This window comes from Polyergus mexicanus, unplaced genomic scaffold (assembly GCF_030449975.1).
Source record: "Polyergus mexicanus isolate NDT 795.1 unplaced genomic scaffold, iyPolMexi1.0 SCAF_12, whole genome shotgun sequence".
NCBI lineage: Eukaryota > Metazoa > Arthropoda > Insecta > Hymenoptera > Formicidae > Polyergus > Polyergus mexicanus.
In genome coordinates this window covers 8280307-8296474 of record NW_027223332.1, presented here as the reverse complement: position 1 = coordinate 8296474, position 16168 = coordinate 8280307, and the positions used below count along the sequence as shown (strand labels likewise).

The following is a 16168-nucleotide window of genomic DNA, read 5'->3' as shown; positions in this document are numbered from 1 at the left end:
AAAATATAATATCGGATTAATAAAAACGTAGAAAAAAGTGTGCATTTTTTTATGTAAAACTATAGATGTAATAAATAATTGATATGAATATAGAGATTTACGTGCAATTGTAAAGGAGCAAGATAAGCATAACAACTTGATAAACAATCAATTTCTATCGCTATCGACACTACAATTAATAAAATCTCAAGTGATCGTATTGAATGACGTATAAAATATAATTATCATGACATACTCTTTGCAGTTCTCTCTTCTTTTTTTTTAATTCCAATTAAAGTCAGCGTGTATTCATACATATTACAAATATTTAATACGGTGATAGTCGAATCGACGAAGACGTCGATGAAAAGCAAAGTTCAGGGTAGTGAGGAGGAGAGGCATAGAATGAGTAGGAAGAGAGCCCTCAGCAACCCCACCGGTGGCAATCACCTTTCGGTGGTGGATGCATCTCCGCGAGCAGCAGCAGCAGCAGCAGCAGCGGCGGCGACGGCGGCGGTGGCGGTGGCGACGGCAACCTCCCTCCGAAAGCGCAGAACGTGGCGCATGCCCATCCGGGAATCGAACCCGCGGAGGCACAACGTCACCGGCGAACCGTCCGCCGGGTTTCTCAGTACGTTTGGCGAACAGTTCGCGAACGGACGTATATTCCTCCTCCTCGTGGGCTCTGGAGAACGTACTCGTTCTGAGCGTAAACACGAGCGATAGCACAGAGAGAGAGAGAGAGAGAGAGAGAGAGAGAGAGAGAGAAAGAAAGAGAAAGGGAAAGACAAACGCGGGCGGTCTTGGTGGCCCCGACGCGAATGCTGGATGGCCCCACGATTCGCACGCGAAACGAACCACCTGTTCTCGTAGATCGTTTTCTCTCGCGTTGATCCTGCGGCGCGAACCCCACGGTGACGCAGGAAGAATATCCACGGGGTTGTCGCACAATCTGAGTGCATGCGTTGACCTCATCGTTGACAGCTCGCACCTCGCCGGCTCATTACCAAGGTCGGCTCGCGATCAATGAACCTGGGCGCTCGCTGCCACGTGACCGGACGAGACAGCGAAGACAAACGCATGCTTTGTGGGATGCTCGTATAGAATCTCGTTTCAGGACATTCGTTTCAACACATCGTGAATATTTTCCGTGAAAATTTTGAACTGTCGTGGCCCCGATAATCGCCGATAACGGTTCCCCACGACGTTCTCGAGACGAGCGAAATCTCGCGACGTTCCCTCTTGGAGCTTCTGAGACTTCTCTTTGAAATCGAAAACCTCTAACGACAGACAGTTTCCTCCTCTTAACACGTGACAGCGGCGTGTTAAGTCACCAGATTAGAACGAGGAGCCCATAGTCTTTCGGAAGCATCCAGAGGTTCCTCGAGAACGACTGATTCTATTTCTTGATCTCTGATTAAGGGATACTGATTGTGCGACGCGGAAAGAGAAGCTTTAATGTCAGGTCAATGTCGCTTCGCGTCGTGCGGACCCTTTGATACATTTTTCGATTGTTAAAGAGTTCGTACACGGAAAGAGGGAAAGACACGGCAGGGGAAGGACGACTGTGACGTGCAGTGCAATCTGTGTAAAGTAGACTCCGGGGACGGTGGGAAGGCAGAACGTGACGTGACGAGAGAGTTATAGAGGCCGAAAGAGCACGGACGCGAAAAAACGGTGGGAGACAGACCCTGGTTAAGCCTCCGAAGTGGGAATTGATGCGTCAGACACGTGAGACTGGTGAGTCTATAGTTTCAACATTATTATGTTACACGTAAGAAACGCTTTACGTTGTAAAGCAAACCTTTTAAAGTTTGATGAAAAAAGCGAAAGACATCTCGATAAAATGACCATGTTCATTGTTTACGATCATCTGCGAATGAGCAACAAGTGTTGCTGGCATTGTGTCAGACAGTCTATTCTTGATATCAGACTATAAATAGCTCCTCACAAGATGGGCTCGTATTATTTTTTTATAAAAAAAAAAGAGAAATTTTTCAAAATCTATTAATTCGTGTAACTGTCATGTATTATAAAGTAACGTCTGCTGGAATAACTCTTAGAATTTATACAGTTTAGATTTTATATAATCTTTATATTACAAGATCTAAATTTTATTTTTTCATACGTGTATATCCGTAAAATAACTTCCGTAATAACTTTGCACATATATAAATATGATATAAAATTGTTATATTCTGCCGGTAGTGTGATTTATCTCGTCTAATTTAGTTGCAATTAGTTGAGCTTAAGGCTTGAATGACGATAATTAGAGTTAAATATACAGCAGACATTTAGCAAATATCCAACTCTCATGGATACCGTTAGTTCAAACGCGCATTTTAAAATAGTACACGCGAAGTGGAGGATGGAAAAGAGCGGAGAGAAAAATGAGGAGAGACGGAGAGGAGAAGCGGAAAGAGTAAAGCGCGACAAAAAGGACCTGCCGTACGAACATGAGTGACGTTAAGCTGACGTGAGTGGAAGGGCCGGCCGAAGTCGTGGGTGGCCCATAAGAGAGCGGGAAAGAGATAGAAAAGACAGTTGACAAAGCAGAAGTATGGCAGACGGAAAAGACGTGGCAAAGTGGCGAGACCGGATAATAGAAAAAAAAAAAAGTAAAGATCGTTGCGGTCTATCCGGAGCGGACGCCGCTTACGATTAATATGCGCGACGCTATATAATTCGATGGTTACAAATTCAAATTGCGCATTTGCGCGAATACGCGTTAACTTCGCCGAATCATGAATTCAGATGTTGACCATTCAACCGCGAACTCTGTTGATTTATGTACGCGCCATATCAATCGCCAAAGTTTGCAATTTCCCTCGCAATTCTCGCTTATAAAAAATTGTAACGAATTACGCTTATACGTTTTCGGCATTCCCAAAGAAAAGAAAAATTAGTAATATTTAATGCGAACGATCGTTTGTCTTATTGTTAGATTAGTTTTAAATCGATTATTTTTTCATAAGACACACAAGAATTTATGTTGCCGCTAGCGGAATTTTTATACTTCGCAAAATTCCGTTTCTTTAATAAATTAACGTAGTTAATCGCGTTACCGTTACTTTGAAATAAATGAGAAGAAGCAAAAATATAATTTGCAACAAAATTAATTCGATTTTTTGCGGCGTAGACAATTAACTTATTTGCGGCGCGCAAACTTCTTCCCGCGTCACGTAGATTGAAAATTTGCCGCAGTCGCACGCGACGTTAGTTTTTTGGGCAAACTTAGTTAACTAAGTAGCCAGAGAGAAAGAAAGGAAGAGAAAGAGAGAGAGAGAGAGAGAGAGAGAGAGAGAGAGAGAGAGAGAAGCGCGCATAAATGAACGTTATACGCGGGAATAAAAACTCGATCCCGGTCCTCCGATTGAGGCCTATACAGAGGCTGTGCGTCACGCGATGGCTTGTTAGGCAAACATCGCGCAAATAAATTTCGACGGATACAAAAAAAAAAAAAGGGTTCGATCGTCACGATGATTACGCGTCGGGCGAATGTAACCCGCGGGGGCGAGATGGGGAGGGGAAGGGCGTGTGTAATTCAACGCATCGAAAGTTAGTCGTCATTAATTCCCTCGTTTCGCTTAATTAATGCCGAGCTGCAGCGCTTTCGTTGCAAACTCGATATACGAGATTATTTCATTCACAGTTCCACGGTATATAAACTTGTGCGATTTCATCGGCGGGATATCGAAAATGTTTATTAACTCAGCTGTATACTGTCTGATTAATTGCTCATTAAGAACTAAAATAAAAAGTAAGATAAATCGAAGAGTCCCGCGTTACGTTAAAGTAAGGAGAGCTCGGATAAAAGCTACTGTACGCGTGTCACGAGAGTAGCTTTTTTTTTTTTTTTCGCGCGGTCGCTTATCGCACGTTGGAATGAAGTTGGAAAGAGTCTGCTTTCTCTCTTTCGGGCTAGAAGAGTTTTGCTTGAACTTTTTGAATTGGTTGGCTGGAAATGGCAGCAGTATCATCTTTGCAACCCGTTGTCGCAACCCTTATCCTTTTTGTAGTATAAAGTCTATTGAAATTGTGCCGCGTCTCCGTGACATCCGTTTCTTCGTGGAGAGAGAATCGCGGATTGATTGTCGGAATTAATTAATTGGGTTTGCAGTGCACATTTATATCTCGCGCAAAAATGCAATTTAAATGGAAATTCCGTGACCCCGATTAAATTTTCAATATAACGTAACATTTGTTATCGAAACTATATGTGCCTAACACACCGGCATATAACTCGTGTTTCTGATAACGTTTCCATTTATCGGCGCAAATATATATATATATATATATATTCTGAGAAATATGATTTTAATCATTTTCCTTCGAACTTTTCGACAAACACGCGTGTCTGTGCGTACCGCGAACGAGAGGAATACAGGGAAGAGAGAAACGGATAATACAGTCCGAAACATTGAATGGCAGGCGGTAAACCCCATCGAGTAGGAAAGAGCTTATTCTCGATTGGACAAATTGCCGCCAATCATAAATAATTGACAGACAATCGCAAGGGATTTAGATTTACCGGCTCGGCACGTATGTATGTACGCGTATGTGTGTATGTGTGTGTGCGTCTATGTATGCCCATAACTTCGATACTGATTTGTACCAACTCTAAACCTTAATTTAGAGTGCGTTGGTCCACATTTGTATAACCGCACGCGAGCGATACACGGGGGAGACCAATACGCTGTTACGCTCCATATATTCCATGCACGTTATATTCTCATCAGAAATACGTTTAGTTGTAAAACGCTTCGCGCGCACGTGCATTAATATATTTTGTAATGTTATTAATGCGCTCATTTCCAGCGCATTTGTATAAAATGCCTCATTGTGTGCACACACACACACATCGAGTATTGTATCAAATATATTATAGCTTTATAAAATGTATCTGATATAATGTGATTCGTGATTATAAGTAGATGGCTTAGAATTGACAGCTTACTTACAATCCAGAGACATGCTTGTTTATTTTTCAAAAGCTGTCCAATAAAAACAATTTTCCTTAGAATATTATTATATTTATGATACTAGCTGATGCTTATAATACTGATTAACTAATTTATATAAATGTAAAAAACTAATTAAGATAAAAGGATAAAGCGAGTCTTTGGAAGAAATTGACTGATTAAGACGAATAATGCAACTTTCAATATTTTTCAATATTGCCGAGTTTGTATATTGTATAATTGTGATTGAAATTCGGGCGAAATGTTAAAAATACAGAGGAAAAGAGGGAAGAATTAAAAGGATATTATGTATTATGTATTTTTCATGTTTTAGTATCGAAATTGAGTTTATTAACATTCTTTACTTCGAATAATTAATTACGTCTGATAAAAAATTCTAAAGTTTTAAAATCATCTCTATGCCTTAGAGATGAAAGAATTAGAAAATTTTTACTAAAGATAGATAAAAAGTAATAAAGCATAACAGCGCATTGTTTTATGCAAATATTGGAGTGATTTATAATTCGAGAAAATATTATACAATTTGTATAATATTTCACGCGTGATATCCATTATGTTTTCCATGATTTTCTCAAGATGGATGTAGTCGCTCGTTTTTTTTTTCCCCCGGAATTACTCTATCATTAATAAAACATTGAATAATGCTGTCGTCGAGACTTTGCGAAGATAAATTAATCGCTTATCCCGCGGAAAGAACTATATGATTATTTACGGCTATTTACGGATTTCTTTGTGAAAACCACTGACGTGCAGCTTGCGTGTAGCTTGGGAATTTGTACGGATTGCGCGTGATTCGAGGAACAGACGTCACTGCCGTATATCGAGATGGCGAATACCAAGGGGTAGATGTACCGGATTGCAGGGGGTAGAGCATGCCTTCCGCGCGATCAGATACCGAAGATTACAAACGGAATACCACCGAGCTACTTTTGTTTTCGGAATTTTGTCGTAAAAACGTCATCCGCAAGTAGACTCGGATTGATCGTGTATGTATGTACTCGTATCTTTCGTAATTTCTTAGATAACAAACAGATCGCAATCTATGTAACATGTGTGTGGAGTTGAAAATTTACGCGAATCACTTTTTCCTCTTTTTATATACTAAAATTGAAAACGAAACTAATTTCAAATTTAGAGAATATAAAGAAAAAGATATATATATATATATATATATATATATATATATATATATATTCATCTCTGCAAGATCAGAAAGCATGGAGCATGAAAAAGATAAGACTGCGCGCGCGAAAGGAGGGAGAAATAGACACGAAGAGCATGCAAGGGCATTTGGTTAGAAAAGGAGGAAAATATAGACGGACGGAGTACAATGAAGAGAAGATAAGTAAAGCTGCTCCGAAATGAGGTTGACATAATTGCACCCTCCCCACCCCTTCAATTCGTACCAGAAGCGGACGGTCGTAGCGGGGCGAGAGTTATGTCGCGACGCGGGGTTGAAGAGGACAAGCCTCGTAAAGGGAGTTGGCCGTCGTCCATTGTCTCGTACGGAGACTCGACCCGGCGCTGATTAAATACTTGACACATCCCCGCGGCCGCTCTCCGATCCGGCATAACTTTGTTCGGATTGTAATTACGGGCTGGATCGGTCTTCGTTCGCGAAACGAGGGGTACGAGGAACAAGAGGGGGCTTTGGTTTCCCGAGCGCTCATTCCCGCCGGCAAACTTGAGCTCGTTCCTTTCAGATCGGTCCGCCACCCCACGGCGGTTCTGACTTTCTATGCGCGGAGTCGTCTCGATTCCCAACTTTTTGAAACGTTTCCGGGGATTGTGCGCACATGATCTGTTGAATAACCGCGTCCCGTCCATCCGTTCTCGGCTCCCCGCGTGAGTCCATGTTATTGATTCGTATTTCGCGCTACATTTCTCGAGGTAATGATCAAGAGAGGAGCTACGCCGCACATTTTGCTTGAAACGTATTTACAGTTAAATATTGACACCTATAGCTACAATCTCAAGAAAGTTGCCGAGAGACGATTTGTTCTATGAAGTTCCATCGTATTTGAGAAACACAAGTTGTCACAATTCGAGAGATTAATTGTTGCAAATCTTATGGCTGTTTTTATCTTTATTAGCCGAACGTCGACGAAATCGGGATCATAATTTCATTTTTCGTTAAAGTCAACGGCGCGTAAAATCGTGACTATGTGTCCAACGTTTACACGTCTTTATACTACCGTTAACGGATCTCACCATCTTCGGTTTATATCGCGCGGTTTATATCCACGGGTACCGGCCTCTCCGCGGATTATGCAATTTAAAATGAGTTAATTGAAGTGCAATAAGTCGTTAAAACTCTCGAGCAAATTAATTAATATGAAAGCCGGTTAGAATGGGGCAGCGCGCGCGAAGAGCGGCCACCCTGGCCCGATCCTTCGCTTCGCCCTCTTCTCTTCCTCCTCTTCCGTCCCACTTCCTCCTCTCCCCCTTCCAATCACCCCTTGGTCTCATTCTTGCCATGCTATTACCATACCGACGCGACGTCGGCCATGTCCCTGGCACCGTTTACTCCGTGCCGGGAACAAGGCGTCTTGCGAAGGTGGTGGTAACGATGAGGTCGACGGCGCAGGGGTCGATGAGGAAAGCACGGTTAATGAAATAATGTACGCTCGAGGTGGCCCTCGAGCACGCGGCGCGAATTTAACTTTTGCGCGAAAATGCTCGCGCTTTGGGTAAGAAGAAGAGAGACAGAGAGCTTCCGCGCGTGTTCTCTCAACTTGGAGCTAAGTCGCGGCTTTATTGCCGAGGGAGGGCCGATCGTTGAAATCAAAGGCCCTCGCAAATCGTAGCGTGCTTAATTAAGAATTCTGCGTGCTGGTGGAGAGCAATATCGTCGACTTGGAGTGAGAAGGGAGGCACGCGGTGAAATTTTTCCTGTTTCGACGGTTCCACGAATTTATCGGCGTAGGGTTTAATTGCGCGTCTACCTGCGTCTGCATTTGCTAATCGCGAACACTAAATCTGCGTGAGTCGCGTAAAAATTTTTGCCTCACCTCGATTTAACGCATTAAATCAAATGTCCCAAAATTGTCGAATTTTTCTCTGCCTGGTTTTCCCTTTCTTCAATATTCTATTACATTGAAAGTATTTAGTATATTATGTTTCAAAGTCGCACATAAATAATACACCCATTGTTATTCGAGTCATTTATTACAATTAAAAACAAACAAATATATCTTGGAAGACTATACGAATAAATACAAAGAGAATTGAATTTTATATGTATATATACATATATAATATTTTCAAAGTTTTAACTTTGCAGATTTAGAAGAAAATATCTGTTAATGGAAATATAAAGAATTCTATTTAAATATTTCTTATGTTAATTTTAAAATTTACCAAAATTAAATAACCACAAATATTTATTAAATAATTAAAATCCAGTAATATATGTGATAGTATATCGTAGATGACGAAGAAATCTATATATTGGGTAACCGCACGTCTATTATTTATACTATAAAATGCACTTATATTGCTTTGATATAAGAAAAAATAAAAAAAACGGCAAACTTTTCTATACTGGCAAGTATTTTTTACAAATATATACGATCTACAAATCACTTAGCCATAAAATGCAATCCAGTAGCACGTACTCGAGCTTTCATTGTGTGTATGCAATCCTTTTTAAAAATAAATATATTTTAGTATCAAAAAAAGGAGGAATTGGGGATAAAAAACGTGTGAGATAAAGCGAGGAAAGCGCGTGACTATCGTTCGGATAAGTCTCAATATCTGGACGAGGGATGGCGAGGGATGGCGAGGGATCCCCGGGGAAATAAGCGGGAAAAATAAATTATGTCGATACGATTCGCGCTATCTGTGTTTATGAAATAGTTTATGAAGCTTTATTGCCCGCGGTGATCGAGAAAGAGAGAGACGCCGTTCGTTAATGCTGACGTTGGCGAACGTCCGTTTGACACGTTTTCAGTTTAATTACTTCGACCGCCGTTAACGGACGAACTTTCCGCAGACGTTATTTCCACCTCGTTTAATGGGTCATTTTGCGTGTCAATTCTCCGATTCTCTTCTCTTTCTTTCTTCTCTCTCTCTCTCTCTTCTGTGCCGAAATTTTCCATTATTTACGCCGGTACAATAGCGCGGCCATTAGTCACCGCTTTTCACGGGGACACATTTCTTTTCATTCTTTTTTAAGTTATATGCACATCGTGAAATTAATGGGCACACAGAAATTTATACAGCAAAGAAGCCATGGGGTTCTATGCAAACGCATTGTAAAGAAAAATTGCTTTCCGTGCTTTACAGCCGCTTTTCGTGCATGTACTCGAATGTAATTAATTAGAAAACATCAAAATAAACATCATATTTGTGATAGGATTAATTGAGTAATGTCGTCATTGAACGCGCGTGAATATCGTCGTATCGTATCCGTTATGCTGTCTCGTTGCCATTCTCTGTCGGAACGGTCACGGAATACGATCTTAATATAACGGGGCTAAGAGAGAATATAAGTTTTCACGCCGCGGGATAAACCGTACTAAATTTCACAGGTTAAACTAGTTACCGCCCCTCGATGTCTCGCGTTACGCAATTTCGTTCACTTGGAAACGACCTTGGTTCACTTCCTTCATTCCGCTCGCTTTTCATCCTTCCTACGTGCGTGCGTCTTCCGGGGACGTGTGTACGCTCCCGTCACTGAAAACATTTAGCGCTGCAAACCGGTTTTAAAGGGTCTAACGAACTGCGAAGCCGAGCTAATTGAGACCGTTGCAAACGCGCCTGTATCTCCGTCGGAACCAGTTTACTCCACGACGACACAGGTGTAACACGAGGATGTTTCGTCGCTTTACGAGCGCTAATTCCTTTAAGCCGGAGGTTGAGGAAATGTTATGAGAGAGAAAGCCCAGAGGAGAAAGAGAGCAAAGGGGAGAGAAAGAGAGAAAAACAATTCATAAATCTATCGGTGTGTTTCTAGAGGTATATATCTTATTATAATGCCAAATGTTGATAATTTAATTAAATACCAACACAGTTACACGATTATCCCTTTCTAACAAATATTAAAATCAAAATCATGTTACGTAATTGAAAATTGTATGTTTAATATATGATACGTTTCATATTTTAAAAAATATACAATTTTTTTTTTTTTTTTTTAGAAACTCTTTATTAAACCGTTATTTTTTTTCTTGTGTTCTCAATTTTAAAATTGAACGCGAAACGTGCAAGTTAAAAGCGGGAATTTGGCAGAATAATAATGTAAAAGCTAGACACTCTATACCGTTTTATAAATATGGACAATGAGAATTTGCGAAACATTTCTCTGCGGTTACGAAACGTAGTATAATATTATTTTCTAGAAGAGTTTACTCGATACGAGAGGCAATACCAGGCGAACATTGGAGCGACGAAATTGGATAACGTTCACGTTCTCGTGCGCAACACACCAAAATCGGCAAAATTGTATTCCGGACTTTGTTACGTGCGAGCACCTTCAATTAGGAGTTCAAAGCGAACGAAACGACAGGTTTTCGAAAGCGGTGTAATGGCGCAGTTTCAGCGCAAGTGCAACGATAATTCACGTACGCTGATGCAAAATTATTGTACAATATTATAATTTGAATTTAAAAATTAAGATACGCGTAATTACTTATAAATATTTTTCTATATATATCAAAAATGAGATACATGTAAGAGTTAGTATCTTGAAAAATAATTATGTACAACGATATATATAAAATATCTATTTAGTAAAAATTCTGATACGAAATATTATAAAAAGAGAGAAAAGGCAAGAAAAATTCCAGAGTTTTAAAAAGATAGCTTTGGTACTTGATTACTTATATTATACCATATATACGTGTCCTTTGAATTGTATTTTCGGCTGCGCATTAAGCTTCTTATAATCGCGTATGCTTGCGTCGATCGCGAAATCGGCTTATTACGTTATCGACGAGCTGCATTCCCCGATATCGGAGCTACGTAACGCTATTGGTAATCGTTCAAGAATAAACCTATTAATGGATCATTCTAGAATATACGCGAGGACCTTCGTTCCGGTCAAACGCGACGCGACGCAACGTAATCTTCTCCTGTCTCGCCTCCGATCGTATAATACCGTGTAACGAGGATGCAATGCATCCCCCCTGAAATCCCTGCCGCACATGCAGGACGACTATGCCGAGAGACCCCGTCGGATCCGCGGGGATGACGAAACGTATCTATGTGTCCACGTGTGCGTGAGAACGACACGCGCGGCAGCAACAACCGTGTGACAACACGAAGGCCGCTCGGTCAGGCGCAAACCGGCGGGGACTATAGCTGAATTAGCATGGCTATCTGGATAATATATTGGACTGTATCGTTGGACACGACCAGCCAGAGCCACGTGATATACTGACACCCTCCCCCGTTTCCCTCCACCCCTCTACCCTGGTTTTATTGGCAGTACGCACCCTTTCCCCCCATTGCGCTGCCGGTACCCAGCCCTTGACGCCCGGTTTATCCACTTTCACTGTTAATCCGCATCGGTATTAGCGTAGAAACGGTGAAAAATGTATTCCCTTCTCCCCCTATTTACCCCTTTGTCGCATCCTTTTCTCCTCTTCTCACTTTTCGTTTCTCCCAACTCTCATTGAATATAGTCGCGGTTGATTAACTTCTCTTTCATCGTCATAATTAATTTCATCTGCATGTCAATTTTTCTTGATTTGAAGAAGCGCCTCTAAAACATAGGATGTTTCCAAACTTGTGTGTTATAATCTAGAAATAAATAAATAATAAAGAATAAGTTAGAAACTTTTGATAAAAAAATCAAAAGTTTTTCATACAATTCTTCGTTATCATGAAAATAATTTAGAAGATCCATATTAAAACAACATTTTTTTTTTTTTTAACTTGAATGATCTCTAACCAAAAAGTTTGCGTGTTATATATTATCAAATTCATCTGACAGCAATTATGAAAATATATTGATATTCTTTTTATATATTGTATTAAACATAATTCTTTTTCAGAAATTTAAATTATTTTATATTATTTTATTAAGTAAAATATTGTTTTCCGTTATTAATAGCTAATGTCGAGGTATAACTTGACGACATATAATATAATTATTAATCGAAAATTATTCAAATTTTAAAAGGCTTTAAATTAATCATTTATTGCCTAATTGTCAAAATTGATTTTCCGGAAAATGAAAATATATAAGCGCAAAAAAAATTTATTTTACATTTTTAATTATTTATCTTTTTATGAAGAATTACATCTTTTTTTACCATCAAGACATCTATATAACATTAAAGAATGGACACATTAATTACAGATATACATATTTGCTATTTCTCTTTTCTTAGAGGATTGTATCTTTTATAATTGTTGATTTCGAGATACGAGTTCATGAATAAGAGCAACTTGCAACAGAATTGAATAATACGTTCGCCTTGTGGGATGAAGAAGCGAGACAGATGATTATTAATCGTGCATCAAGCACAGTTGTTAATCCATATATCGAGCACACGCTGGGGTCCATGACTTGCCTGCGTCTTCGACAGCGAAACTCTCGTCCGAGAATCTTATGCGTAGATGGTAGTTTATGGACGACCGACATCAACCTGATGAAGGACGCGTATTGCGGCTAATCGTATTCTGCCTCGTAACCACCCATAATGGATTTCGGAGCCGTCTCGGTTAAATTAATAAATACTCCCGATCTTGCGCACGTCAGACCGTGATTTATGACGTTTTATCGAAGCGAGGAGTCGTGGAGTCCCGTGGGATAGCTCGTGGGCAAAGATATTTGATTGGCTTGTTTGAACAAGACATCGTGCTCGATCGCGGGTGAACTGGCAGATTAATAATACGATAGATAAAAATTTAATTGAATGACGATTCTCGTTTGACCCTCGCACAATGATGCGTTGAAAACTATTTAACATTCATCGTTCATTAAAATCTTATGTATTCCATGAGGAGTGAACATTCGTGATTTTAGTAAAGTCCATTTAATCGCAAAGATATTTATCGCTGAATTGTAAAATAAAAGATCATAAATATATATATTATCCGATAAATTTATTAATTTATAAAAAACAATATATAGAAATTTTTTCATATTTATTTAATAAATAACATAACATCCTTTTGTGAACGGGCGCAAGATGCGCAAGTTTGTATTTATAGATAATCGTGATCGCAATTAAAATATCGACGCAATATTACGGAGATATATTTCGTTAAATCAACGTTTACATTTTTGATGTATCGGGACAAGATAAAATCGAAAGAAGGGATACTATTTTGAGTCGCGCGATGTGGAATGCATTAATTAAATACATATTTTTAATCTCCGGTTAGCAAATTGTTTATTGAGGCGTATCCAATTTTGTACTTACTGACACAGTTGTGTTACACCAGATGATTTTTGCAGGAGTGAGAAAAATGTTTATCTCGCGAAAAAAGGCGAAATAAATTTATGCATATTACCACGTACGTTTTTGTGACTACTCGCGAAAATTTTGATAGAAACCTGGAGGAGAGATCGCGCGAAAACGCCGGCTCGTATCTCTGCGTATTGTAGAAAATATTGGCAGTAAACTATTTCAACGCGCGATCTGCGCCGGTTTCACTACCTAAAAATAAAGTTCATACGGCAGCGTGAAATTGACGCCGTGAAACTTTATCGGCGTTTCCCAATCGCCCATATTCTCGCGACTGAGTGAAGCTCAATCTACGATGAAAAAATATAGCAGCGGTGGTTGAATAAGACTGAAGGGTGAATCGGATTAAGGCTAAAAGCGCGTACGATAATCGAACATAGGAGCAACTATTTTTCTCTTAACGACCAAGTGAATTAGCGGAGTAAGTTGACGTTATATTGCAAAAAGGTTTTTAAATGACATTCTAATTTGAAATCCGATTTACTTGTGAAAATGATTTGCAATTATTAAGAAAACTTATAATTGTGCTTATTTTTAAAAATTATATTGTTTTAATCATTACTTAAGATGTAAGAATTAGGGCTCAAATTTTTAACATATAAATCGCATGATATTGTTCATTAAATATGTAACATTTTGATTACGCTCACTATTAATCAGTTAAATTAATTAATACAATTGTGGTTTACAGATAAACGTAGAATTACAATTATTAATTAATAAAGATAAAAAGTAAAAATAAGACTTGAGTTTTTAAGTACGATTTTATTTTATTTTATTTTTTTTTTTTTTTTAATTGCTTTAATTCCATAATTTTAAATCACGATTTGTCTCTCTTCTATAGATGTACTTTTTCCACATAACATGTAATTCAACTAAACATTTTAAGGAAAAAAAATGGAAGCTTTTGTTTTTCATATTTTACCTCGTACTAAAAAATTTATATCTGTAAGTAAAAAAAGACAGATTAATATTTTAAATATGTATAAAAATTTTCAACGCATTTATAATTATAATATTTTTAGAGAAATGTTTTTTTTTTTTTTTTTATCATTTTCCCGGAATCTACTTTATAACATAATATCCTTATACATATAATAATGTAAGGAAGTATGAAAATTCTGCAGATTAGCTCCGCGGTGCAATTTTTCCGGTGCGATTATCTGCAAAATTGATAAACATACCATAATCGTATAAACGATTCGCACGTTTTACGTTTAAGACCCGAAGTTACGACGCGGTACTTAAAATTTATCACACGGGTACCTTTTATATTATAGCACCATGAAAATAAGTCGCGCGCGTGCATAGGCGATACGCAACGGCGAAATTAGTCGTATCACATTGCCGTGATCTCCCCGCGCGTTCGCGGTGGCGGTATCGATCGTGGTTAGTAATTAACGAGCGGTGCGCGCGAGAAAAATCGAAAGCGATCAAGCCTCGCTGCGCGTTGCTAACTAATTACCCGCCGTGGATCGTGATTGCGTCGCTTTGTCAATCTCCTAGCGAGCTGCACCCGCTCACCCGCTCGATTTGCATTCCGACATTCGTTCTACGAAAGCCGCGGTGTCTATTTTTAACTCGTGTATCGACTGAATCGCGGTGGCCGTTTTATCGCACGACCGCAGTTTCCATCAAGATATCTAGTTACAGGTAATATTTATAATGTAAATTCCCCACGACTTTGTTGTAGAGATATTTACATCTCGATACAATTATATAGGGAAACAAAAATATTTTCAACGCTAAAATATAAAGATGTTACCGGAGCGAGTTGTTTTTCTTCTCGTACAGATAAAGGAGTTTTATGATTCTTGTTCGTTAAAATCGAACAAACTTGCCGACGAGGGCGTTCAAGATGGAATAACCACGTTTTGAGAAACGTAGTCTATATTATTTTAGCAGTGAACTCGCGTGACTCAAGGGTGTTAAAACTTTACGAGTCATTTGATAGGGAAATTGCATTCTTTCGAGATTTCCTTTTATTTAATCGATCAGCTGCTTAAAAACTTTTATGCTCGCGAGAAAAATATTACGTTCCAATCTCGCTTCGTAATTTTTGACAATTGAGATCCAATCGACAGCGAGAGAAAATTCGTATTACATGTGTGAGTGTATTATACCATACTTATATTTCGTATTTATAAAAAAGATGAGAAAAATTAATCAAAAAGTACGTTTTTGTGGGATAAAACGCTCTCATTTTTACCTTCGTTAAAAACTAAGACCGCGTATATTAGTATAATAAATTAGAATCCTGCTGCTTGACGTATCGCGTTGCAATAATGCAAGATTTTATTGAACCTCATACATATCATATGGTATCTAGCATCGTATATAGTTAATTATACATAATAATATACATTTAATAATTAGTATTATTTTATTTTCCTGTTACTATTATTCTTATTAGCATATTCAATATGCTTTGCTTTACGTGTGCCTTAATACTTAAATGGGTGTTCCATTCTGGCTCTTATTAGCCAACTTTTTATTCACTTTGTATCGATATATTTTTATATTAGAGCCTTTCTGTTTTGCTATAAATATATTTAATTTGATTGTAAGTTTTGCAATTTCCTCCACGAGCTTGTATATCTTTATACTCGCGTTCTCCACCGTTAGAGTGTTTAGGTTTAAGCCGCGCTTTGACGACGCGATGGCGGTAAAGGCCACCGACAAGGTACCAAGTTCAAGTGCTCGCACGCTGCCGGATCCTCTTGCATGCATCTTGAAGATACAGCCGAGAGAGAGAGAAAGAGAGAGAGAAAGAGAGACGAGCGCGAT

The 16168-nt window shown here is 38.9% G+C and overlaps 1 protein-coding gene across 3 annotated transcripts in view; it reads left to right on the top strand.

Moving 5' to 3' along the window:
* The first annotated feature begins 1016 nt into the window (after positions 1–1016).
* Ten-m (teneurin transmembrane protein Ten-m) overlaps positions 1017–16168 on the top strand; it is a 525552-nt gene continuing 510400 nt past the window's right edge. For 2 of the 3 annotated variants that reach the window (XM_070305173.1, XM_070305172.1), the window contains exon 1: positions 1017–1719. The gene's annotated coding sequence lies outside the window, so the exon portion shown is untranslated. The remainder of the gene's footprint in view (positions 1720–16168) is intronic. The other variant, XM_070305177.1, reaches the window with a different exon arrangement.